A 25,581-nucleotide genomic window follows, 5' to 3' on the forward strand; every position below is an offset into this window, starting at 1 on the left:
TTGAAAAGACGGTTGGTTTGGTGAAAGTCTGGCCTCGCATTCATACTTCACGAGATCAAGGAGAGGTGTTCAACTACCTGTTGTTAGGACTAGAAGCAGTACTCACACTTACTTCACCAGGTCAAAAGGAAGTGTGGAAATGTCTTCGGAAATTCCATTGCAAACAGTCCCCGTCTCTGAGGAGAGCTCAATCTCAGCCGTCCTCACGCCTGAATCCGCAACTGCGGAAGAAAATAGAATCCTACGGCTCCGCATGTTGGAAATGCTGGATGACTGGAACAATGGGAAAGAGCCGCCAAGTGTCGTCCCCGGATTCCCTGAATTATTCTCCAGGTCAGGTGGGACTTCTAATGTCCCCATAAATTACCCTGCTACCCCATTCGGGTACCCAGCCAACTCCGCTTTCTCCGCAGGATCACCTTCTGAGCCTCATCCCCGAATGTCGGCCACTGATGCAAGCATGAACATCTTTACTGCATCGCCTTGCCCAGCTACGGCACAGCCTGCCACATACAAGCCAAGCTTTGACTCATCCTCTTTTACATTCCAAGCACCATCGTTCTCAATGGAACCAACCAGGTTCGCTACCAACAATAATCCTCTACCGCCTCAGTGCGAGCTTGCACCCGGGCAGGATCAGAACCCCAGAATTGCAGAACAAAATGAGATTGCCAAGAGAATGAGAAGCCTTGAACAAAGTTTGAAGAATATGCAAGGATTGAGCGGACAAAAGAGCGTCTCTTACGCCGACCTGTGCATGTTCCCTCACGTGCACCTGCCAACGGGTTTCAAGACCCCCAAGTTCGAGAAATACGATGGGCACGGTGACCCCATTGCACATCTTAAGAAATACTGCAACCAATTGCGGGGAGCCGGCGGAAAAGAAGAACTGCTAATGGCGTATTTTGGGGAAAGCTTAGTAGGGATAGCTTCGGAATGGTATATGGATCAGGAAATGTCCCGATGGCATATATGGGATGATCTCGCCAGAGATTTTGTAAAGCAATTCCAGTATAACATCGACATTGCGCCAGACCGAAACTCTCTGTCGAATTTGAAGAAGAAGCCTTCGGAAAGCTTTAGAGAGTATGCTATTAAGTGGCGTGAACAGGCGTCGAGAGTGAAGCCTCCCATGGATGAAGTGGAAATGGTCACTACCTTTCTCCAGGCTCAAGAGTCTGACTATTTCCAAAACATGATGTCGGCCATGGGTAAGCCATTCGCGGAAGCAATCAAGATAGGAGAGATGGTAGAGAATGGGCTGAAAACGGGTCGGATTCTGAGTCAAGCAGCCCTAAGGGCAACCTCCCAGGCCGTCCAAAGCGGGTCTGGAGGGACGACAAGGGGGAAGAAGAAGGAAGAAACGGCTATGGCAGCCTCTGAAGCAAGGGAGTATCGTCATCCCAGGCCCCATTTTCCGGAAAGGGCCCCACAACACTACTACCCCCACTCAAATGTGGCATATGCTCATCAACCTTATATGGTCATGAATGCCCAACCTTATAACCATTCACCACAACAAGCCAACCGAGGCCCAGCTCCACCTCCCAGAAATCAGCCTCCTTACCGCAACCACTATAACCCACAACCCCCGCAAAATAACTACCGCCCCCAAGAGCCGCCTCGACGGCGGACTTTCACGCCCATCGGTGAGCCATACTCAACTTTGTTCCCAAAGTTGGTTCAGTTGGGTTTCCTGCAACCCATCCCTCAAACAAGGCAAAACCCGACATCTCCTTCTTACAAAGCCGGAGTCAGATGCGCCTATCATTCAGGGGCCGAGGGGCATGATACAAACGACTGCTGGTCATTGAAAAGAGTGGTCGAAAATTTGATAGAGCAGGGGAAAATAGTGCTAAGGGACGAGGAGATCCCGAATGTAACAAACAACCCATTGCCCGCTCACAATAATGGGCCATTGATCGGCATGATTTGTGAAGACAAAGAGTTCGACCCTGCTTTGAAAGCCATAATTGCCATCGTCGACACAGGGAAGAGGCCTGAAATAGACCAGAAATCAGAAAGGGGGGAGGAGGTCAAGGCTGCGGAAAGCAAGCCTGAAAAGAAGGTGGAGAAGAAAGTGGTACCGGCAAAGGGTGGAGTTCTTTACATACCGCGAGGTCAAGCCAAGAAGACGCAGAACTTCGGGATCAAAAAGACAAAACCTATGTATGTGCCAAAAGGGGCCTATGTGGTCCGGGGGACGATTCAACCACCTCGGCTGAATGAGCCAGTGGTTATCGGACGCGTGCCACAAAAGCCAATGACCAACCCGTCCACAGTGCCGTGGAATTATCAAAAGACTTTGGTAACATACAAAGGTAAGGAGGTCATGGAAGAACTTCCAGAAAATACTTTCGTTGGAGGGTACTCAAATACCCAAGAACTGAACAACGCCACACAAAGGCGCTTCCCTCCAAAGGAGCCCGTGAGTGTTGAAGAAGCGGAAGTGTTCTTCCAACAAATGAAGATGCCGGATTACGAAGTGATAGATCAGTTGCGCAAGCACCCTGAGCAGGTGTCCATGCTATCATTATTGACAAGATCGGCCGAGCATCAAAAGATCTTACTGAAGACCCTGAATGAGGCATATGTGCCGGTTGAAACCTCGGTGGAGCAATTAGAGCGGATGACAGAAAGATTCTTCGCCGTCAACCAAATCTCCTTCAGCAAGAACGATCTACCCCCGGAAGGAGCAGCACACAACAAGGCATTGCATTTAACAGTCAAATGTGAGGACTACTATGTCAAGCGGGTAATGCTGGATGGGGGATCAGGTGTTGACATTTGCCCGCTCTCCACGCTGCAAAGAATGGAAATTGAGACTCGGAAGAATCCGACCCAACAACGTCTGCGTAAGAGCTTTCGATGGTATCAAGAGAGACACCATGGGAGAAATAGACCTGCTGCTGGTCATAGGACCAGTCGAATTTCGAGTCACTTTCCAAGTGATCGACATGGACACATCCTACAATTTCCTCCTTGGCAGGCCTTGGATCCATGCGGCAGGAGCCGTGCCTTCTACTCTTCACCAGATGGTGAAGTTCGAGTATGAAGACCAAGAGATCGTGGTCCATGGAGAAGATGAACATGCCATTTATCGGGACCCATCTATCCCGTATCTTGAACCAAGAGAAGGGAGTGAGCATACGGTCTATCAAGCTTTCGAGGTGGTATTGGCAGAGCAGCACGAAGAGGGAGTACCTTGCCCCCAGCCTTTCTTGTCTAACGCTTCGGTTATGGTGGCCAAAGAGATGATCCGACACGGATTTAGGCCAGGGAAGGGGCTTGGACGAACCCTTCAGGGAATGACGGAACCCATTACTTTACCAGTCATCAAGAAACCTTTTGGACTAGGTTTCAAACCTACTCCAACAGACGAAAAATGGGCAAAGAAAAGGAGAAATGAGGGCTGGAAGCTGCCTCAACCGCTGCCGGATTTATATGCGACTTTCGTCAGGCCAAGGTACGCTGAAGAAGAAGAAGATGAGGTCTTCACAGCTGAGGAAATCGAGGAAATATGTGGGGCAATGAGGGAAATGCTCTACGAGGTCCACATGGTTCAACCAGGCGAAGGCACGAGCACTGCTGAGATGATGTACATGGGGCCAAACGCCAAGCTCCAAAACTGGGAGATCACGCCATTCCCAACTAGACGGAAGTCCGGGTAGACCTGTCCTGCCACCTTTCCTGTATCACAAGTTATCTCCGGGACATAACTTGAACGTTTTCTTCTTTTCAATTGTTGTTCCGAATTCCTAGTTGTAAACGTTGTTGTCTTCCAATTTTCCAAAGAAAATAAAAAAAAATCATCATTGCTTTCCTATTCTTTCTTTTGTTCTGATTTTATTACTTTTCCTCTTATCTTCCTTTTCAGTCCTAATAATGCGGCTTTAAATATGACATGCTTGCGGACTTCACGCCCAGATCACAATGAGCTATTTAACTGCGAATTAATGAACCCAGAACCAGAATATGATGCGGAAGAGGCTTTTAGGGAGATAAACCGAGAGTTGGAATATTTCGAGAATAAACCTAAGCCAAATCTGAATGACACTGAACCGGTAAATTTAGGAACCCCGGAAGAAATCCGGGAGACCAAGATAAGCATTCACACGGACAAGAAAACGCGAGAGGCGATAATTCAACTTCTTCTTGAATTTAAAGACGTGTTTGCTTGGTCATATGATGACATGCCGGGACTAGGTGTCGATCTAGTGGTTCACAAATTGCCGATTCATCCTGATTGTCCTCCGGTTCAACAAAAGCAACGAAAGTTCAAAACCGAGGTCAGTGACAAAATTAAAGAGGAGATCACCAAGCAACTGAAAACAGGAGTGATCCGGGTAGTCCAATATACAACATGGTTGGCGAATGTGGTTCCAGTACCGAAAAAGGACGGGAAAACTCGGGTATGTGTAGATTACCGAGATCTGAACAGAGCAAGTCCCAAAGATAATTTCCCGCTGCCCAACATCCACATCCTCGTTGATAATTGCGCCAAACACGAGATACAATCCTTCGTAGATTGTTACGCTGGATATCATCAGGTGCTGATGGATGAAGAGGACGCCGAGAAAACCGCTTTCACCACGCCTTGGGGCACCTACTGTTATCGGGTCATGCCATTTGGTCTAAAGAATGCTGGGGCTACTTACATGAGGGCCATGACCGCCATTTTCCATGACATGATGCATCAGGAAATAGAGGTGTACGTGGACGATGTAATAGTCAAGTCCAGGACACAGGATAATCACATCCAAGACTTGAGGAAATTCTTCGAGAAGGCTAAGGAAGTATGACTTGAAGCTAAATCCAGCCAAATGCGCTTTCGGAGTTCCGTCAGGTAAACTTTTGGGTTTCATCGTAAGCAGGAGAGGTATCGAGCTAGATCCGACTAAGATAAAATCTATCAAAGATCTACCTCCCCCAAGAACGAAGAAAGACGTGATGAGTCTTTTGGGCAGGCTGAACTACATCAGTCGGTTTATTGCCCAGCTGACAAGCACGTGTGAGCCCATATTCAAGTTGTTAAGAAAAGATGCGGCGATTAAGTGGACAACGGAGTGTCAAGAAGCCTTTGATAAAGTCAAAGAGTACCTTTCGAATCCCCCAGTCTTGGTCCCTCCCGAACCAGGGAGGCCACTTTTCTTGTATCTGACAGTCTTGGAGAACTCCTTTTGGCTGCGTCCTCGGGCAACACGATGTGACCGGGAAAAGGGAGCAGGCGATCTACTACCTGAGCAAGAAATTCACCAGCTACGAGGCCAAATACACTCTGTTGGAAAAGACATGCTGCGCTCTCACATGGGTTGCTCAAAAGCTGAGGCATTATCTCCAAGCCCACACTACATTCCTCATAAGCAGGTTGGATCCCTTGAAATATATATTTCAGAAACCAATGCCTACTGGGAGACTGGCTAAATGGCAAATCTTGCTTACGGAATTCGACATAGTTTATGTCACTCGCACGGCAATGAAAGCCCAGGCGTTAGCAGATCATTTGGCCGAAAACCCGGTCGATGAGGAATACCAGCCTTTGGATACCTACTTTCCAGATGAAGAGGTAAACACCGTAGAAGTGATCTCAGAGGAAGCTCATGTTTGGAAGATGTTCTTTGATGGAGCCGTGAACGCCAAGGGTATAGGGATTGGGGCAATTTTGATCTCACCTGCCGGTCAGCATTATCCCGCCACAGCTAGACTTCGTTTCTTCTGCACAAATAATACAGCTGAATATGAAGCCTGCATTATGGGCATACATATGGCAATCGATCAGGATGTCAAAGACTTACTGATTATGGGAGATTCTGACCTGATCATCCGGCAAGTTCAAGGCGAATGGGAAACTCGGGATGTCAAACTTATCCCATACCGACAACATGTGGAGGACCTCAGCAAGCGCTTTACCTCAATAGAATTCAGGTATATCCCGAGGTGTCACAATGAACTGGCAGATGCACTTGCTACTCTAGCTTCTATGCTACCCTACCCGGGCGACGCCCACGTCGATCCTTTGGAAATCCAAATCAAGGAAAGACACGGTTACTGCAGTGTAATCGAGGCAGGATCAAATACGCAGCCTTGGTACCATGACATCAAGAAATTCCTGAAGACACAAGAATACCCCGAGCATGCAACTGGAGATCAAAAGAGAACCATTAGGCGACATGCAAGTGGTTTCTTTTTGAGCAGTGAATTGTTATATAAGAGGACTCCGGACCTCAATCTCTTAAGATGTGTCGATATCGAGGAAGCGAGAAAGATCATGCACGAAGTACACGCAGGTGTGTGTGGACCTCACATGAACGGGTATGTCTTGGCAAAGAAAATCCTTCGAGCAGGTTATTACTGGATGACCATGGAAAAGGATTGCTTTAGTTTCGTTCGGAAGTGTCATCAGTGTCAGGTGCACGGTAATTTGATTCATGCACCTCCCACGGAACTGCATCCCATGTCCGCACCTTGGCCATTTGTCGCTTGGGGCATGGACGTCATTGGACCAATTGAACCAAAGGCTTCGAATGGACACAGGTTTATACTGGTTGCCATCGATTACTTCACAAAATGGGTAGAGGCTGTCACTCTCAAGTCGGTCACCAAGAAAGCTGTAGTGGATTTTGTACACTCAAATCTTATCTGTCGCTTCGGTATTCCTGCGACTATCATTACAGATAATGCAGCAAACTTGAACAGTCACTTGATGGGAGATGTGTGCGAGCAATTCAAGATAACACACAGGAATTCCACTCCTTATCGGCCAAAAGCCAATGGTGCTGTGGAAGCTGCAAATAAAAACATCAAGAAGATTTTGAGGAAAACAATACAAAGTTCCCGACAGTGGCATGAGCAGTTACCTTTTGCATTATTGGGGTACCGCACTACGGTACGCACATCGGTGGGAGCGACTCCTTATCTTTTGGTTTATGGGACCGAGGCCGTAATACCGGCAGAGGTAGAGATTCCTTCACTTCGAATCATTGTCGAAGCAGAAATCGAGGACAGCGAGTGGGTTAAGACTCGGTTAGAGCAATTGACGTTGATTGATGAAAAGCGGATGGCTGCAGTTTGTCACGGACAGTTATACCAACGAAGGATGGCCCGTGCTTACAACAAGAAAGTCCGACCCCGGAATTTCGAAGTAGGTCAGCTAGTACTGAGGCGTATTCTGCCGCATCATGAAGAAGCAAAAGGAAAGTTTGCCCCAAATTGGAAAGGCCCATACATTGTAAGGAAGATACTGCCGCGAGGAGCATTGTATTTAGGTGATATCGAAGGAAATGACCCCGACACAGCAGTAAATGCAGATGCAGTCAAGAGGTACTACGTCTAAATCATACTCCGGTGGTCCTGACACATTTGAAAATGGCAAAGGTTTTATTCCCCACTACTCCCTAAACACTACCCAATCCTCTCCGAAAAAAAAAAAAAAAAAAAAAAAAAAAAAAAAACAAAACAAAACAAAACGTTGATTGAGGCCTGAACTACGTTTGACTTGATTCCGAAAGGATACGTAGGCAGCCTCTCCCTGAGGTTCAGTCACACCAACAACAAAATCCCATCCACCCTGAAATTGAAAACCGGGGCATGTCGGACACTTGAGAAGTTTAGTATCAGCTACCTCTCTTTACCAAGTACAAGTCTTCAAATCAATTACCAAAGATAGTGGGAAACCAATAAGCATCACAAATGGAAACCGGCACACCCTGAGTTGAGAGAAATAAAATGAGAGAGTCTCGGCGGTGAAAACCTTCGGGCACCACGAGGCGACGGGAGTAGAGAAACCAAAATGAGAGAGCTTGTTTAGTAAAAACTCGCAAAGAGTGCTATCAAGCGATGACAGGAAGAGAAATGAGAGAGGTCAGCCAGTGAAAACCCGCAAAGGGCGCTGTTGGCCGAAAAGGAATGACGCCACCCCAAGAAGGTCTCGGCAAAGTTCCACCGGTTTTGGAATCACAGATCTGTTCTGGTTCAGGAAAACGCAAGTTCATGGAAGGTCGGACGTCCAGTCCAAAGAGCATGTCATGTCATTTAAAGCCAGCGTTATCTTCCTCAGATAAGTCTTTCTCGTCCCGAAAAGGGTATTCCTTTTCTGATTTGTTTTCCCCTGCTTTGTTTCTTTTCGAATCCCTTTTGCATTTTAACCCCGAGTTCAGGACACACCGGAAAGAGTAGGTGGCATGGTTTGTTTGCACGGAATCCCGTCTCATGAAGGAAAGCACCTCATCTCGTTGATATGATTACCCAAGCATGATGAATCATGACGTTTGATGGTGTTCCGGAGTAAAGGAAAAAGAGAGAAATCTTGAAATCTTCCCCAGCAAGTCCACCTTCGGACAAATCCCCACAGAGTCTTCCCCTGTACAAATCCCAACAGAGTCTTGTACAATCTCCCACAGAATCTCCCCAATATATATATATATATAAAAAAAAAAAAAAAAAAAATGGAATCTCCCCAGCACATCCCAGCGAGTCCTTTTGTAGACATCCCCAACAAGCTTACCCCAACAAATCCTAGAAATCCCGCTTTGAAATAAATCCCCAGCATGCCCATTGTACAAAAATCCACACAAAGAATCCACTTTGTAAATATTCCCCACAAAGCTTCCCTTTCGTACAAATCCCCACAAAATACCTCCAATAAAATCCCCGTTGAGAACCTCCAAGCAAAACGGGACACAAAAAAAAAGAGAAAAGAAAGAAGAGCCTTACGAGGCAAATCATCACAGAATCTGGAAATACAAGCCTGAGCGGTCTAAAGGGTTTCGGCCTATGAATCAAATCAATGGCGGGACTTCACAACAGGAATGAAGACGCAACAAAGCAACCGGGAACGATCAAGGTCACCAAACCGACCGTCATTTCCGAACTAACAATTGTCCTTTGTCTGAAAAGTTGAAACAGGTGTAATCCAAGACAACCGTGCAAAGAGCAGGTGTCGCCCAAAGAAGAAGGTACATGGGTACAAGAAATATTTTGGCAATAAGGAATTCACTCGAAAGGTAAGTTTCCACGAAACTCCCTTGTATCCTCTACTAAAACAAAAAAAAAAAAAATTCAAAAAAGAGGTCGTTTAGTACTCTCGAACTTTGCCCCTAGCCAATCAGCATTAGGGTTTTAAACCCTAAACTGAATTTTCCTTTTAGTCAGCATTAGGGTTTTAAACCCTAAACAAAACCTTTTCCTTTCAGCCAGCATTAGAGTTTTAAACTCTAAACTGAGCTCTTTCATGCAATCAGCATTAGGGTTTTAAACCCTAAACTGAATTTTCCTTTTTGTCAGCATTAGGGTTTTAAACCCTAAACTGAACTTTTTCCTTTCAGCCAGCATTAGAGTTTTAAACTCTAAACTGAGCTTTTTCATGCAATCAGCATTAGGGTTTTAAACCCTAAACTGAATTTTCCTTTTAGTCAGCATTAGGGTTTTAAACCCTAAACTGAACTTTTTCCTTTCAGCCAGCATTAGAGTTTTAAACTCTAAACTGAGCTCTTTCATGCAATCAGCATTAGGGTTTTAAACCCTAAACTGAATTTTCCTTTTAGTCAGCATTAGGGTTTTAAACCCTAAACTGAACTTTTTCCTTTCAGCCAGCATTAGAGTTTTAAACTCTAAACTGAGCTTTTTCATGCAATCAGCATTAGGGTTTTAAACCCTAAACTGAATTTTCCTTTTAGTCAGCATTAGGGTTTTAAACCCTAAACTGAACTTTTTCCTTTCAGCCAGCATTAGAGTTTTAAACTCTAAACTGAGCTCTTTCATGCAATCAGCATTAGGGTTTTAAACCCTAAACTGAATTTTCCTTTTAGTCAGCATTAGGGTTTTAAACCCTAAACTGAACTTTTTCCTTTCAGCCAGCATTAGAGTTTTAAACTCTAAACTGAGCTTTTTCATGCAATCAGCATTAGGGTTTTAAACCCTAAACTGAATTTTCCTTTTAGTCAGCATTAGGGTTTTAAACCCTAAACTGAACTTTTTCCTTTCAGCCAGCATTAGAGTTTTAAACTCTAAACTGAGCTCTTTCATGCAATCAGCATTAGGGTTTTAAACCCTAAACTGAATTTTCCTTTTAGTCAGCATTAGGGTTTTAAACCCTAAACTGAACTTTTTCCTTTCAGCCAGCATTAGAGTTTTAAACTCTAAACTGAGCTTTTTCATGCAATCAGCATTAGGGTTTTAAACCCTAAACTGAATTTTCCTTTTAGTCAGCATTAGGGTTTTAAACCCTAAACTGAACTTTTTCCTTTCAGCCAGCATTAGAGTTTTAAACTCTAAACTGAGCTCTTTCATGCAATCAGCATTAGGGTTTTAAACCCTAAACTGAATTTTCCTTTTAGTCAGCATTAGGGTTTTAAACCCTAAACTGAACTTTTTCCTTTCAGCCAGCATTAGAGTTTTAAACTCTAAACTGAGCTCTTTCATGCAATCAGCATTAGGGTTTTAAACCCTAAACTGAATTTTCCTTTTAGTCAGCATTAGGGTTTTAAACCCTAAACTGAACTTTTTCCTTTCAGCCAGCATTAGAGTTTTAAACTCTAAACTGAGCTTTGCCATGCAATCAGCATTAGGGTTTTAAACCCTAAACTGAATTTTCCTTTAGTCAGCATTAGGGTTTTAAACCCTAAACTGAACTTCTCCCTTTCAGCCAGCATTAGAGTTTTAAACTCTAAACTGAGCTTTTCCAGCCAATCAGCATTAGGGTTTTAAACCCTAAACTGAATTTTCCTTTTAGTCAGCATTAGGGTTTTAAACCCTAAACTGAACTTTTTTCCTTTTAGTCAGCATTAGGGTTTTAAACCCTAAACTGAATTCTTCCTTTGTTCGGCGTTAGGGTTTTAAACCCTACACTGAACCTTTCCCCAGCTAGTCGATATTAGGGCTCCAACCCTGAACTGAGCACGCATATCCTCTTTCATCAATTTTATGAACTTCCTGGTGAATAATTAACGAAATTTTCCTAGTGAAACTGGGGCAGAAAATTTCGTTCGTTTGTTTTCTCCCGCAGGTCTGACCTCGAGCCACATGGATCGAAATGACCCACGAGATGAATCCCAGTTCGGAATCAAAGAAAAAAAAAAAAGAAGATGTCCCAAGATATCGGAGTAAATGCAAGGAGGATTGACTCCAACGTTTAATTAAGGGCCTGAACCCTGCCAATCGCGTCTCACTCAGTATCCCAGAGGTTAAACAAGTCGCTGCAACTCGCAAGCATCAAGATTCAGATCGGAGTCTACAAGCAGAATCAGCTAAGACCCAAGATCAAGTCGTAAAAGAATCATAGATAGGAATCTTGTAACTAGCAGTTGACATGCATATAAGTAGTTAGCTCAGTTTCCAATTTCCATTTGGTTGTAATAAGGCGGTCAGTAACGTAGCAGTGGCAACAGCAGCAGCAGTAGCAGGCAAGCATTGCAGTCCCATGGTAGTCCCAGCTACCAAAACCTCCCGAACTACATTGACCTGATTCCTGTTTAGCCCAGGATATGTAGGAAATCTTTGAAGCAAGATTCGGTCAGATCTTTCAAAAAAAATGCTTCATACGGAGTGGTCTATAGGCAAAAATCGCTCATACACGCTCACTTGATCTTTGCACGAAAACCCTTCGTGTTTCCGAACAAAGAGGGGCAGCTGTGAGCACGTGATTTTTGCTTCACACGACAATCGCTCCAAAAAGAAATAAAAAATATATAATTGGCCCCGCTGTACAATTTCGGATTTCTGTGCGGCACCTTGTGGATTTATTTGTGATTTTGGCCCATTCTTATTTATTTACTTTATTAAAATAAAGTTCAAAAAATATATATGTGTCCTGCGTAATTCAAACCGTAATTCGGTCATTAAATAGAAAATCGTGAATAGGCATTTTTCGTCCGTGATTTTGTTTGGTTTGACTTTACCGGTTTTGAAATACTTTAGTATGTGCGCAAATAATTATATTTGAGTGTGTATTTAATTTTAATTTGATTTTTTGGCTTAGTTTTGTTTTAAAATAAATAAAAAAAAAAAGAAAAAAAATATAATAAAGAAAAGACCCCTTCCGGACTTGGGCCAATTTTAACAAAATTGGCCCAAACAAACAGCCCAAGACCCAGGCCTGCCCGGCCCAGGTCACCTGATGCCCAGGACGTCCAAACGACGTCGTTTGAGTCGTGCCTGATCTGGGCCGTTGATCTCAGAGTGATCAACGGCCAAGATCAATCCCCATAACCCATCAACAAACCCGACCCGTTTACACCCGGACCAAACCCAAACCCTCAACACTTGAAACGACACCGTTTCACTTAAGACCATCAGATCCAAACCGTAGATCTAGATTGATCTAACGGTTGAGATCAACCCACCCACTAACTATATAAGCCCAAATCCTTACCCTACCCCCCCTATCCAATACCCCCGCCTTCGTCTTCACCAAACCCATCCCCTTCAAACCCTAGCCGCCCCTGCACACCTTCACCAGAAACCCGGCGGCCTGAACGCCGGTGACCTCCACCTGAACACCATAGAACCCCCATGCCATCCTGAACCTAAATCTACCAACCACACACTTCGAATCACCCCCAGGTCCTCGAATCTTCATTTGAAGATTCGAGTCAAAACTCGATCTACACCAAACAACCCCAGCTTCATACCAGACACTCCCCGGACCCTCCTCGTGACCAAACCATACTTGGTTTGGTCCGAATCTAACCAGGGAAACATGAATCCCGGATCTGAGTTTTGGAACTTTGTAGTTCCTCGTCACTAGTTCATACCCGTTCGAGCCAAAGAAATTAAGGTCCAAGGGACCTTAATCGAAGTGTTTCTCATCTGAGAAACACTTCGATTAAAGTCCGTTCAGCCTTAAGAAAGTCTGTCCAAGTCCGAGTCAAGGTTTCCGATTTTTCAAGATTTGAGGTGAGTCTGCCTTCTTCCCTTATTTGTTTTGGTCCATGTGAGTGATTAAATGTCTGTTCATGTTTTGTGTCAATTTGTGTCTTTGAATTTTTACCAACTTCCGTTTGTCCACCTTGCTTGAACCCCTATGTTTGTTTGAACCCCTCATATTCTGATAAGACATATGTATTGGGTTGTATTCCAAATTTGTACTGATTAGTTGACTCCTCGAGGGTATTTCTGTTTAGTCAGTATAATTCAAACCATGTATCGACACTGTTTAAATGTCTGATTTTTGGCTCCGATTGTGTATGTTAATGCTAATATAGTCGAGTCGACATGTGTCGTCAATTAGTTTCAACTGTCTGAACAAAGTAAACCGATTTGCTTCTGATGAACATTTGCCTTGAGCCAATTAAGAACCAGTTTTTGCTTACTTATAGCTTGTTTGAATTGATCAGTAATGTAAAAAGGATTGTTTTGTTTAAAGTTCTGAAATGGAGGGCATGTGCACTTGGCACAACATGTGCATTGGTGCACCTCATGTGCCTTGTGCACAGCCTGTTTTCCTGCATAAAAGGGCTTTCAATTTTAAAAATGGTTTGACAGCATATGCTGTCAGATAGATTCTACTGCCCATACCTTGCTTTAAGTTTTAAAAGTATTAAACCTTTTAAAAGTTAAATCTACCAGGGAATGTTGATGGAGGTTAATACTTAAATAACTAATGGGAATCTGAAAATGTGAATGCACATGGGAGGGTACTGTGATATTCTGAAAACAGGATGTTAAAAGGGCTGAGGTTTAGGCTTATAAAAGGAGAGATGGACATACACACAGGGGGGGGGGATAGAAGACCATCTGATATTAGGACACACACAGAGATATAGAGAGGGACAGAATTAGGAGATAGACATAGACAGAATTAGAGGAAGAGAAAGAAAAATACAGATACTGTGAGGAGTTTTTAAAAGGAGATACCATCTGAAGGAGAGGAGATACACACTGGACCTTGAGAGCTAAAAAAGGGAGTGAGGCATAGGAACAAATACAGAATTAGAGGGGAGGGGAAATCAGAAAATACAGGAAGAAAGAGGGAACACACTGTGAGGAATAGAGAGAGAGCAAGAAGAAGATAAAAACAGATTAAGAAATCAGAAACTTGGTCTTGTTTGTCTGAAGTTCAGCTATTGTCAATACGTTAGGCAGTGTTTCTTCTTCTAAATTTCAATTGAGTTCTTTCTGTGGTGCTGTTTCTGATTACTGCTGCTGTCTTGCTCGCTATTGCTGCTGCTATTTGGTTTCCTGCTGTTGCTGATTTTCTGCTTCACTTCTTCTTTGCATTTCAGTATTCAGTGTTGTTCCAGGTACACATTTCAAATCCCACTTTGGTGTTAACTGTAACAGTTCAAAAGCATGAAATGAAAGGAGTTCTTGAAGAAGATTCAGATGTCTGTTTTGTACTGCTTGTGATACACTGATCTCTGTTGTATAAATTGATTAGTGTAATCCAGTAGCGAAAGATCAGTTAGACAATACTTAATCAAGTTTACCTTTTGCATCTTAGTTTCTAGTTGTTTGCTAAGTACAAGATGTAATAGTATAATATATAGAAGGTGTAGATAATTGGCACAGAATTTTCGACTGGTTTCCCATCAAATAATGACATGTATAAGATAGAATATTTCCACCTACACAATAATATTCTGTGTTATTTTTCTTTCCCTTTATCAAGACCATTAGGCAACATATAGGTACATGTTCGAATCCCCATTAGTAACAATGCCTAGCATTCAATTTCCTTAACCTAGCTTAAATAAGTCTAGTTAAGCTCGATTCGAGGAAATGTTCGAATTAAGTACTGCATTGCATCCACCTTCATATAGCCTCTTTGTTCAACCAAAATATTTCGTAAGGTATGGCGTCTTTTCATTTTTATAAGTGATTAGAAATTGATAGCAATCCGGTTTTTATATTTCAATTAGCATGCATCTTTCCTTCTTCTATTTCTGGAAACGAAAACAATAAGAAATGTAGTCATTGTAGGTTTTATTTTAATGAGACGAGCCTCGCCCAAATAAAAATGCAGAATTGCGGGGCCCTCGGTAAACAATCATAATAAATATTTAGAAATTCAGGCTAGGCCGTTTAGTGAATCTCATGGCCTCCTCAAAAATAATAACGCGTCAGACTCTTTAGGCGCGGCTTAATTAAATCATATTCTTAAATTCGGGTGCACATGGATGTGACCCAAATCCAAATCTCAACGAAGTCGAAATGTGTCGACGACCACGGGTGCATTGATTGTGACGTGGTTCGAGGTGCATTTTCATGACGTTGCAATTCTATAAAAATAAATGATAATAATAAAAGCGGTTTAAACTTAATAAAAGCACGTAAGTCATAATATGTATTTAAATCAGATATTTAGCCATTATAACAATTTAAGCGACCGTGCTAGAACCACGGGATTCGAGGGTGCCTAACACCTTCCCTCGGGTCAACAGAATTCCTTACTTAGAATTTCTGGTTCGCAGACTTCATTTGGAAAAGTCGAATATTTTCCTCGATTTGGGATTCAAGATAAACCGGTGACTTGGGACACCAAAAGCCAAACCTTTCCCAAGTGGCGACTCTGAATTAAATAAATAATCCCATTTCGAATATTGTCACTTAAATTGGAAAAACTCCACCCGCGCATCTTACCCCTCGGGGCGGGGCGCGCAAAAAGGAGGTGTGACATTGACAATGCTCCTGTTTGTTTGATCTCAGTTCAAAAGCTGAAGTTCAGGAATTATTGTACTGAGTTTAGTGTAATGTTATTGCGATGCTAGGTTTAAACTCCATTTCACAAGTATTGATTAGATACCATTGTATTAGAAAGAGTATATTCTCAGTTAAGATTCAATTCAGAACTTAAGAGAATTAGTTGTAGCTGTCATAAATCAGATTAATAATCAGGTTTGAACAGATTTTAAAATCTGTATTGTTAGATTCTGATTTTAAGTTTGAAAGCAGTAATAACAGTAATTACAGTAGGATTTCTGGGACAGAACAGTAAGGGTAATGTGATAGTATAGTGGGCTGAAAGTGGAATGTTAATGGATATAGTTTAATATGATAATGGGAAACAAAGGGTAATGGGGCTGCTTAAAATCAGGATAAGATCACTTAAAGTATTTAAAAACAGATTTTAATGGGACTTTCTAATTTTTAAAGGGGAAAGGGGTCCAGGCAGCACTTAAAAAGAAAGGGGCAGGCCTGTATAAATACAGGGAGCTGGACAGAGATGAAAAAAAGAAAAAAAATGAGGAGATATTAGGAGAAAAAAAATCTGATTTGAAGGACAGATTTTAAAAGGGACTGAAGATCAGTTTTCAGAGAGAGTTTTTAAGAGAGGGAGAGAGATTTTGAGAGTCTGATTCTAAGGCATTAGAGATATACACTGAAATACATATACATAGAGAGAAATCTGGATAGAAGAAGAAAAGAAAACAGAAACAGAAAAATCAGAAATAGGAATCCGAAACAGGAAGAAACTGAAATCTGAAAAAATGTTATTCTTCTAAAATCTATCCGTTGTTTGTTTGTGGATATTGTTCAGTTTGAATCTGAAATCTTTCTCTCAAGTTTCTGTCACTGTTCATCTGGGTTAACGGGTCTTGTTCAAGACTTGCTGTGTTATTGGTATATCTTACCAGAATTTTGTTACTGCTGAAACTGCTGAAATTTACTCCTTCTATCTTCATTTCCAGGTACATATCTTTTAAATTCTATGTTGGAAAGAGATTCAGCATGACAAATCAATGAAGCTTGAATTGCAATTCTATTTTTATTTGTCTAAGTTCATTATTTTAAAAGTTCAGTCTTGTTTCATGTTTGGTTAATATAGTAGTATGTTTGACATGATAATTAGTAGTTGATCATTCTCTTTTAAGACTCATATAAGTGCTGTAATAGTATTATCTATACCAGAATTTCTCATTAGTATAGTCATATTTGAGTTGTCAAAACAGGGAATATGGCATAAAAATGGGCCATTGATTACATCCCGTAATACCTTTAGCTAAATGTAAAGTAGAATGGAAGTATTAAGAAGTTACATTATTAGTATATCTTGTAAAAATATGATTTTGTTTAGATTGATATAAGTTATATGTTCATATATGACATGATGACAGGTATATTTATAATCATATGAGTAAGGTGAGTTGATATAGCTCGTTACGATGTTAAGAATATTATGAATGTTCAGGCGCACAACTATGTTGCATGTAATACAATTTTATTGAATCAATTCGAATAATAACCCCTTTATCATCAATTTGATTATTCATCGTTATAAATAAATTAACTAAGCAATTATAATTTTGGATTAAAAACAAGCATGTGAGAATGAGATGATATGTATAAGCACAAATTGCAACACTTTATATCAATGGTAAGTAGCAATAAACTTTGCATTAAATAAAAATAATGAAAATTCTTGAAAAATATTTCTTCCCTTTATAAATCATTTTTTAGTTTCATATGCAATTCATTCTTTGGTAAATATATATGTTGTATTTGCCAAAAATAGCGTTAATCATATTTTTATTCTTTTCTTTGAATTTGAATAGTCTGGATGAATATAATTTATACGCGGGAATTATAATTGACGGACAACATTTAATAAATTGTGAATTCTTTTTTAAAAGAATTTAAAGGCATCCCTTAAATGTGAATTTCTCAGGATTTTCATATAAAATGTGTAGATATAATAAACAATTTGTGAAAAATCCATAATATTATCACAAATATTTTGCGCAATTAGGGATGCGTTCGCGTACCCTGATTATATTTTTAAAAGCAAATTCGGATTATGCGTACGCGCAATTTCGAGCGAATATTTAATAAAAAGGATTTCTCCAAAGATATCAAAATAATTTCATATAGCCCGAGATGTGCAATTCATTGTTTAAATACAATGGTGACGATGTTCTTAATTTTTAAATTTTGAACATATGAGTTTATAATAAAGAATATAATATGGTCAATTATATTGTGTACACGTATGCGTGGCATGATCCCCTGTAATTATGAAAGGTATATAATACGAATATACGTACGCGTAATTCGTTTATATAATTGTAAACAATAAGTAAAAGCGGTAGCAAAAATCATGCAATAAAAACGCATTTAGTAAAATCAAGATAATTAAGCCAATAATAAAAAAAACAGTTGAGCGACCGTGCTAGAACCACGGAATTCGGAAATGCCTAATGCCTTCTTCCAGATTAACAGAATTCCTTACTCAGGATTTCTGGTTCGCAGAATAACAAACAAAGTCATATTCTCCTCGATTCAGGGATTAAAAATTGGTGACTTGGGACGCCTTAAAATTCTCAGGTGGCGACTCTGAAACAAATAAATAAATAAATAAATAAATCCCGTTTCGACTGTCCTTCAATTGGAGAAAACTCCCTACGCATCCTCGCGGGCGCGGAAAAAGGAGGTGCGACAGCTCTGGCGACTCTGCTGGGGACTTAAAACCCAGAATCTCTGGTTCAGGGTTTAAAGAATTCGACCTTAAAATAACTGTTATAATTGGCTTTATTTATTATCTGATTTTTACATGATATATGCTCAATATGCTAAATGAAATTTTTACTGCTTTAATATTATTTGAATTGTGCATATACAATTGCCACGAAACCTCCTTCTTTCTGAGTCTTCTGAATTTATGGTGCACACGTGCGCGTGGCCCACCTTTCTGTTAAAGTCATACCAAATAAGACGAAGTTGGGACAAGTAACTAGGCCGGGTAGACTTTCGTGCTCCCGGTACGTTGCCCCCGCTTCGGCTCAAACTGTCCGTTTGGGTAAGCCAGGTTTAGAACAATCAACCTCAGGTTTTTCACCTAGAATAACTCAGCCATGTACCGGATCCCTAGTAGGAACGTCTATTTGCATCATGTACATTTGGCCTTGGAGACTCAACACAGGGGTTGGGTCTGTCTAGGACAGGTGAACCCGAAATAAAAAGACCATCCTGATGCATCCTACTTGCTACCTGTGCATTCATTTGCCTCGAACATGCTTGTTGACCAGCTTAAATGAAATCATGGAGAGAACCGAGGAATAAAATAGGTTGTTTTAAAAATTCCCAAAAATAGTTTTAAATCTTGAAATAAGGGTATTTAATAAATAAAAAAAACTGAATTTTTTTTTAGTGTATATTTTCAAAATGAGTCTTGACTTTATTAAAATTAAATTTCAGATACAAAATGAGCACCACACAAAACCCCCCATCCACGAATACAGAAGAGTTTCTATTTCAGCTTCAAATGTGGTGGTATGAATTAGGCGAAGATGGTCAAAAATGGGTCGTCAAGCATTTGGGAAATCTCACGGATATTATGAAAGTTAAACCCCGTGATGATCTGATTGCAGCGTTAGTAACTTTTTGGGACCCTGTTCACAATGTCTTTCGTTTCTCTGACTTCGAGCTTACTCCTACATTAGAGGAGATAGCTGGATATGCTGGTTTTGACAGAAGTCTAAGAAATCAAAGCCTGATATTCACAAAGGCTCCCTCGGTACATCGATTCTTCGGTCTTCTGAACATCAGCAGTCAAATCAGGAAAAGCAATATCATCAATGGATGTTGTTCCTTCAACTTTTTGTATTCAAGGTTCGGAAAGTCAGATGGGTTCGAAATTCATGAGAAAGACCTTACTAACAAGCAAAACAAAGACACTTGGCAGATTCACCGTCGCTTTGCCTTTATGGTGGCTTTTCTAGGAATCATGGTCTTCCCAAACAAAGAGCGAACAATTGATATTCGCACCGCGAAAGTTGTGCAAATCCTCACCACCAAAGAAAATCACACCCTTGCCCCCATCATTCTATCAGACATTTATCGGGCTTTGACTTTATGTAAATCAGGAGCAAAAGTCTTCGAAGGATGCAAAATTCTGTTGCAAATGTGGGTGATTGAACATCTCCAACAACAGCCCAAGATCATACAGTATGGGCCAAACAATGATAATTACATCGAGAGTTATGAGGAAAGAATAAAAAATTATCAGGCTCCAGAAGGGATAGAAGCGTGGGTATCTCATCTAAGGGCTTTAACGGCAAATCAAATTGAATGGACTTTGGGATGGCTCCCGATGAGGGAAGTGATACACATGTCAACCTCGAATAGTTATCTGCTACTATTGGGATTGAGAAGCATCCAGCCGTATGCGCCACTAAGAGTCCTAAGACAACTAGGGAGATATCAAATAGTTCCTGATGATGAAGATTTGAGTACGCAAGTAATCGAATTACACCCAGAAGCCACTATTCCTGAGGCTCTAATTCAGCAGATGTGGAATGGATGTCGATACTTGAAAAGTGATACTCAAGTCCCAGACACTACAAAGGGTGAGATAAATCCTGGATATGCAAGGTGGTTTGAAAAACGGTCTCGCGTGGATGATGTACCAGAACCTGAGCTAAGAAGGCCAACAAAAAGACCCCATGTTCAAAACTTCAATGATAAAATCCAAGAGCGGTTGATCTGGGGAGAAAAGGAAAAAGGGTACAAAGCAACTATCCATGCCCTAAAAGAAAATCTGAGAAGCCTCAGTTTGGAGAAAGATTTGCAAGCACAAGAAGCCGAAGGCGAGAAGAAGAGTCTAGCTTGTGAGAATGAAAATCTTCATGCTCGATTCCAAAAAATGAAAAGAGTTTCTGAAACACCAAAGAGGAGCTGGAAGGATCAAAAAACCATCGCCAATCTTTTTGAAAGAATGCAAGATTATGATTCCATTCTTGCAGAAAACGAAAGGGCGTTGAGAAAAGCTAAAGAAAAAATCCAACAATTAAATGAAGAAGCCAGATCTAATAGGGAACGCCAAGTAAGGCAATCCGAAGAAGACAGGGCACAATTCAAGAAGGAAAAAGACCATTGGATACGATCAGAAGACCAGCTTCGTGCACAACTAGAAGAGGCAAGAAGATGCAACAGAGAACATCAACAAGCAGACATCGACAGGGAAAGAGCGCATGCAAGATTAGAGCAGGCCAGACTCCGAGCTCTATTAGAGTCAGCTCTAGATCGTGAAAACCGTGTCAGAGATATAGCCACCACTCGCCAGCAGCAATTGCAGAACCAAGACCAACGTCTCCAAGATTTCAGGGCACAAATCCACGACTTGGCAGTCTACACCTCTCAAAGTTATGTAAACTGCCAAGGAATGGATTATGAAAGGTTTACAGAGCATGCACCTACTTTTGCCCGTCATCTAGCAATGGAGTTAGAAAGGATGTATTGTACGCTAGGAGGTCATCCAGGTCAAGCCCCACATTGAGCAAATAATCTAATAATTTACAACACAAGTGGAAAGTGGGGCACGTTGTGAGATGTTAAGAATTGTATCTTTTTATTTTGATTTAAGTGTGTGTGTTTCAAGCCATTTTCTTACAAAGTTTTCAAATGTAATGTCTGTTCATCTTTGTATAAAGAATAAAAGTGTTTTCCTCATGTCCGAACTACGCAAGGTCTGATTCATACGGGGGCATGATACGTAGGCAATCTTTTAAAGATTCGACCACCACAATAAGGAATATAATAAATAAAATAAAAGTGAGTAACAATAAAAATTTCAAGAAAGCTGGGACGACACAAGCAGCCGAACAAATGCATAATAGAAAGGGGATATTTGTCTAGGAGCATTGCATCTCAACGTGTAATTATGTATGTGTTAAACTCTCAAGACTAACAAGTTTGTTCATTTCCAGAATTCAAGCAGTTAGTTTCTCTAAAGAGTATACTGGCATATTATCATTATCACACGAGATCAAAAGGACCAATACCCGAAAGTATGTCTATCCCAGATGTTGACACAGGTATTGAGCTAGAGGAGATGGATGTCGGGAAAATGAAAGAAGAGATGTTTAAACTCAAGCAGCAAATGGCTGAGATGTACCAAGCCTGGTCTACAGGACAGTTACCCCCATCTTACCCAACTAACCCTGCTCCATCAATGACCCAAACTCAGGATAATATTACCACTGAATTATCCCCAAATTTCCCCATTTACCAACACTACCGAGGAACCACCTCTCAGACACCACAGTCTCCACCCCCGAAACCAGTTCCATACTCTCCTCCACCTATGACTCCTGTTTTCGTAGCACCTTCCCCGACTACACTCCACAAATCTCCTAGTGAGCCTACATTCCAGGCCCAGGACAACCAATATTACCCCCGGAACCCACCCTCAAAGCCTCTGAAATCCATTCAACTACTCCTCGTTTTGACCTCCCAACCGAAATTGACAAGCCAGCCAAAAATGCTGAACAAGAAGAGATGTTCAGGAAGGTCAAAAGTCTAGAACAATCATTCCGAGACATGCGGGGATTAGGTGGGCAAGTCAGTGTAGCTTACAAGGATTTGTGCTTGTTCCCAAATGTACAATTACCAGTTGGCTTCAAGATGCCTAAATTTGACCTATACAATGGGCACGACGACCCAGTAGCCCACTTAAGGGGTTTCTGCAGCAAGATGCGAGGAGCTGGGGGAAAGGACGAATTATTGATGGCTTACTTCAGTCAAAGTTTAAGCGGATCAGCTTTGGAGTGGTATACACGCCAGGACCATGGGAGATGGTACACCTGGGATGACCTGGCACAGGCATTCGCATACCATTTCCAATACAATCTGGAAATCATCCCAGATCGACTATCTTTGACAAAATTTGAGAAGAAACACAATGAAAGTTTCAGAGAGTATGGTTTCCGGTGGAGAGAACAGGCAGCAAGAGTGGATCCTCCTATGAAGGAGAGTGAAATGGTAGACTACTTCCTCCAAGCCTTGGAACCAACTTACTATGCCCATTTGGTTTCAGCGGTTGGGAAATCATTCAACGAAGTGGTGAAGATGGGAGGTATGGTGGAAGAAGGCCTCAAGACAAATAAAATCATGAGCTATTCAGCGATTAAGGCGACTACTCAAGCTATTCAAGGCGGTGTAGGAGGAATCGGAAGAAAGAAGAGGGAGGAAGCAGCGGTAGTTGATTCAGGAATTTGGTCAGGACCCAGAGGTTCACCGCCTTACTATAATCAACAACGACCTCGCCAATCAACTTACCACCACGATTCATCCCAACACTACTATCACCCTTCGGAGCCTCATTTTTCCATTAACCATGCACAAGCATACAACCAGCCACCTTTTTACGCTAATTGGCGTGCTCCTACTATACCAGGTACTTACCCACGAGCCTATCCCGGACCAGGTTTCAGGCCTAGGCCAGCATTCAGGGGAGAAAGGGAACAGAAAAGAAAACCTACACTCCATTGGGAGAGTCTTACACTAGTCTGTTCCACAGGCTGAGACAGCTAGACATGCTGAGACCAATACAATCCAAGCTACCCAATCCTCCTCCAAAGAATCTGGATTACACCATTAGCTGTGAATATTGCTCCGGTGCACCAGGCCATGATACGGAGAAATGCTGGCATTTGAAAAATGCAATACAAGAGCTGATTGATACTAATAAAATCGAGGTTCAAACCCCCGAAGCTCCCAATATCAATAGAAATCCAATGCCAGCCCATCAAGAGGCCAATATGATAGAAATCATACAAGCTGATGGGGAGACAAAGAAGCCGTCACAAACTGTCATGATGATCAAGTCTCATGAAGCCAAGCCAGATAAGCAGTTAACAGAGGAGAAGCCGGTACCTAAGCAGAACAGAAATGGTGATGAACCATCTATGATAGTCGAGGAGGGATCATCGAGCAAAGTTGCCACAAAACAAGAAAGGCCGAAAGTGATAGTACCAGGGGTTGCTAACAAACCCATTGTATTCGTGGAAGGAGCCCGTACAGATCGGGTTATTATCACACCTGTAACCCAGCTACCAGTGATCAACAACAAAGCTATTCCATGGAACTATGAACGGGTGACTGTAATGTACAAGGGAAAAGAAGTCAAGGAAGAAGTCTGTGAGGTGCAAGGATTGACTCGTTCGGGAAGATGTTTTACTCCCGAAGAGTTAAGAAAAACTAAAAATAATCCAACACCAACAAAGAAAGCTGTGACGGAAGAAGAAGCTGAGGAGTTTTTAAGAAAAATGAAACTCCATGACTATTCTGTTGTGGATCAATTGAAGAAGACGCCCGCTCAAATTTCATTGTTGTCATTACTGATCCATTCAGAGGAGCACCGTCTGGCTTTGATGAAAATCCTGAATGAAGCTCATGTTCCTGAAAAAATCTCTGTAAATCATTTGGGAAGAATAGCCAACAGAATCTTTGAGGCAAACAGAATTACATTTTCTGATGATGAATTGCCTATGGAAGGTACTGAGCACAACAGAGCTCTTTACCTCACCGTGAAAGGTGAAAACTCCGTAGTAACCCGGGTATTGGTTGACAACGGGTCAAGTGCAAACATCTGCCCTCTCTCCACTTTAAGCAAATTAAAAATTAAAGAGGAGAGGATCCAGAAGAATAGTATTTGCGTACGGGGGTTTGACGGTGGAAGCAGAGATTCATGTGGCGACATAGTGTTGGAACTGACAATAGGGCCAGTTGAATTCACAATGGAGTTTCAAGTACTGGACATAACTGTTTCTTATAATTTGCTGTTGGGTAGACCATGGATCCATGCTGCTAAAGCAGTCCCGTCAACACTACACCAGGCGGTCAAGTTCGAATGGGATCATCAAGAAATAGTTGTGCATGGAGAAGAAAGTTTAAATGCTCACAACAGGGCCATTGTACCGGTCGAGGGAGCATAAAATGACCAGGGACCATGGGTATACCAAGTATCCGACACAGTGTCGGTAGAGAAAATTCCAGAGGGGAAGTACCTTCCGAATCCAAAGATATCCTCTGCATCAGTCATGGTAGCTTATGAAATGTTAAAAAATGGTTTTATACCCGGCAAAGGTCTGGGCTCATCTTTGCAAGGAATTATACAACCAGTATCTCTCCCCGAGAACTGGGGAACATTCGGTTTGGGGTTCATACCCACTGTCAATGACGTGATAAAGGCCAGAAAGTTGAAACACAAAGCATGGGTTCTTACAAAACCAGTCCCACGTCTGTCAAAGTCTTTTGTCAAGACCGGTGCTAAAAATCGCCCGATAACAACAATTCCTAAATCCCGGGTCAATCCTGAGGAGGAATTAATTGAAAGATTCGAGAAATTGTTTAATGATGTGAATATGTTGGAAAGCGGAGAAGGGTGTAGCAACGCAGAAGTTCAATTCGTTGGGCCAGAAACAAAGCTTAATAATTGGAAAGCCACTCCTCTCCCCATTCGAAAGGAGTCTTGGTAGTTTATTTTGATTTTCTTTCAGTTTGTTTGGGTTACTTCAGGGTTGTAATCCCAAAGCTTATCTTACAGTTTGTTTGAAGTGTGCAAAACCTTGTTATCTTTCATCATCCAATAAAAAGCAGTTTCCTTTTTATTATCATTCCTGATAGTTTTCTTTTCTTTTTCTTCTTTCCTGTACAGTTCCTTTTACGCTGGCTCTAGTGATATGGCATGCATGAGGAATCCTCAGCCCAGTCTTAAAAATCAATCTGGTTACGAAATATTAATTCAAGAAATATATTGTGATTATGAATCAGAATATGATGAAGATGAGGTTTTTGAAGAGATTAGTAAAGAGTTAATTCACTTTGAGGAAAAAATCAAACCTAACTTGAGTGATACCGAGGACATCA

The sequence above is a fragment of the Nicotiana sylvestris genome, chromosome 9 (assembly GCF_000393655.2).
Source record: "Nicotiana sylvestris chromosome 9, ASM39365v2, whole genome shotgun sequence".
NCBI classification, from domain to species: Eukaryota; Viridiplantae; Streptophyta; class Magnoliopsida; order Solanales; family Solanaceae; genus Nicotiana; species Nicotiana sylvestris.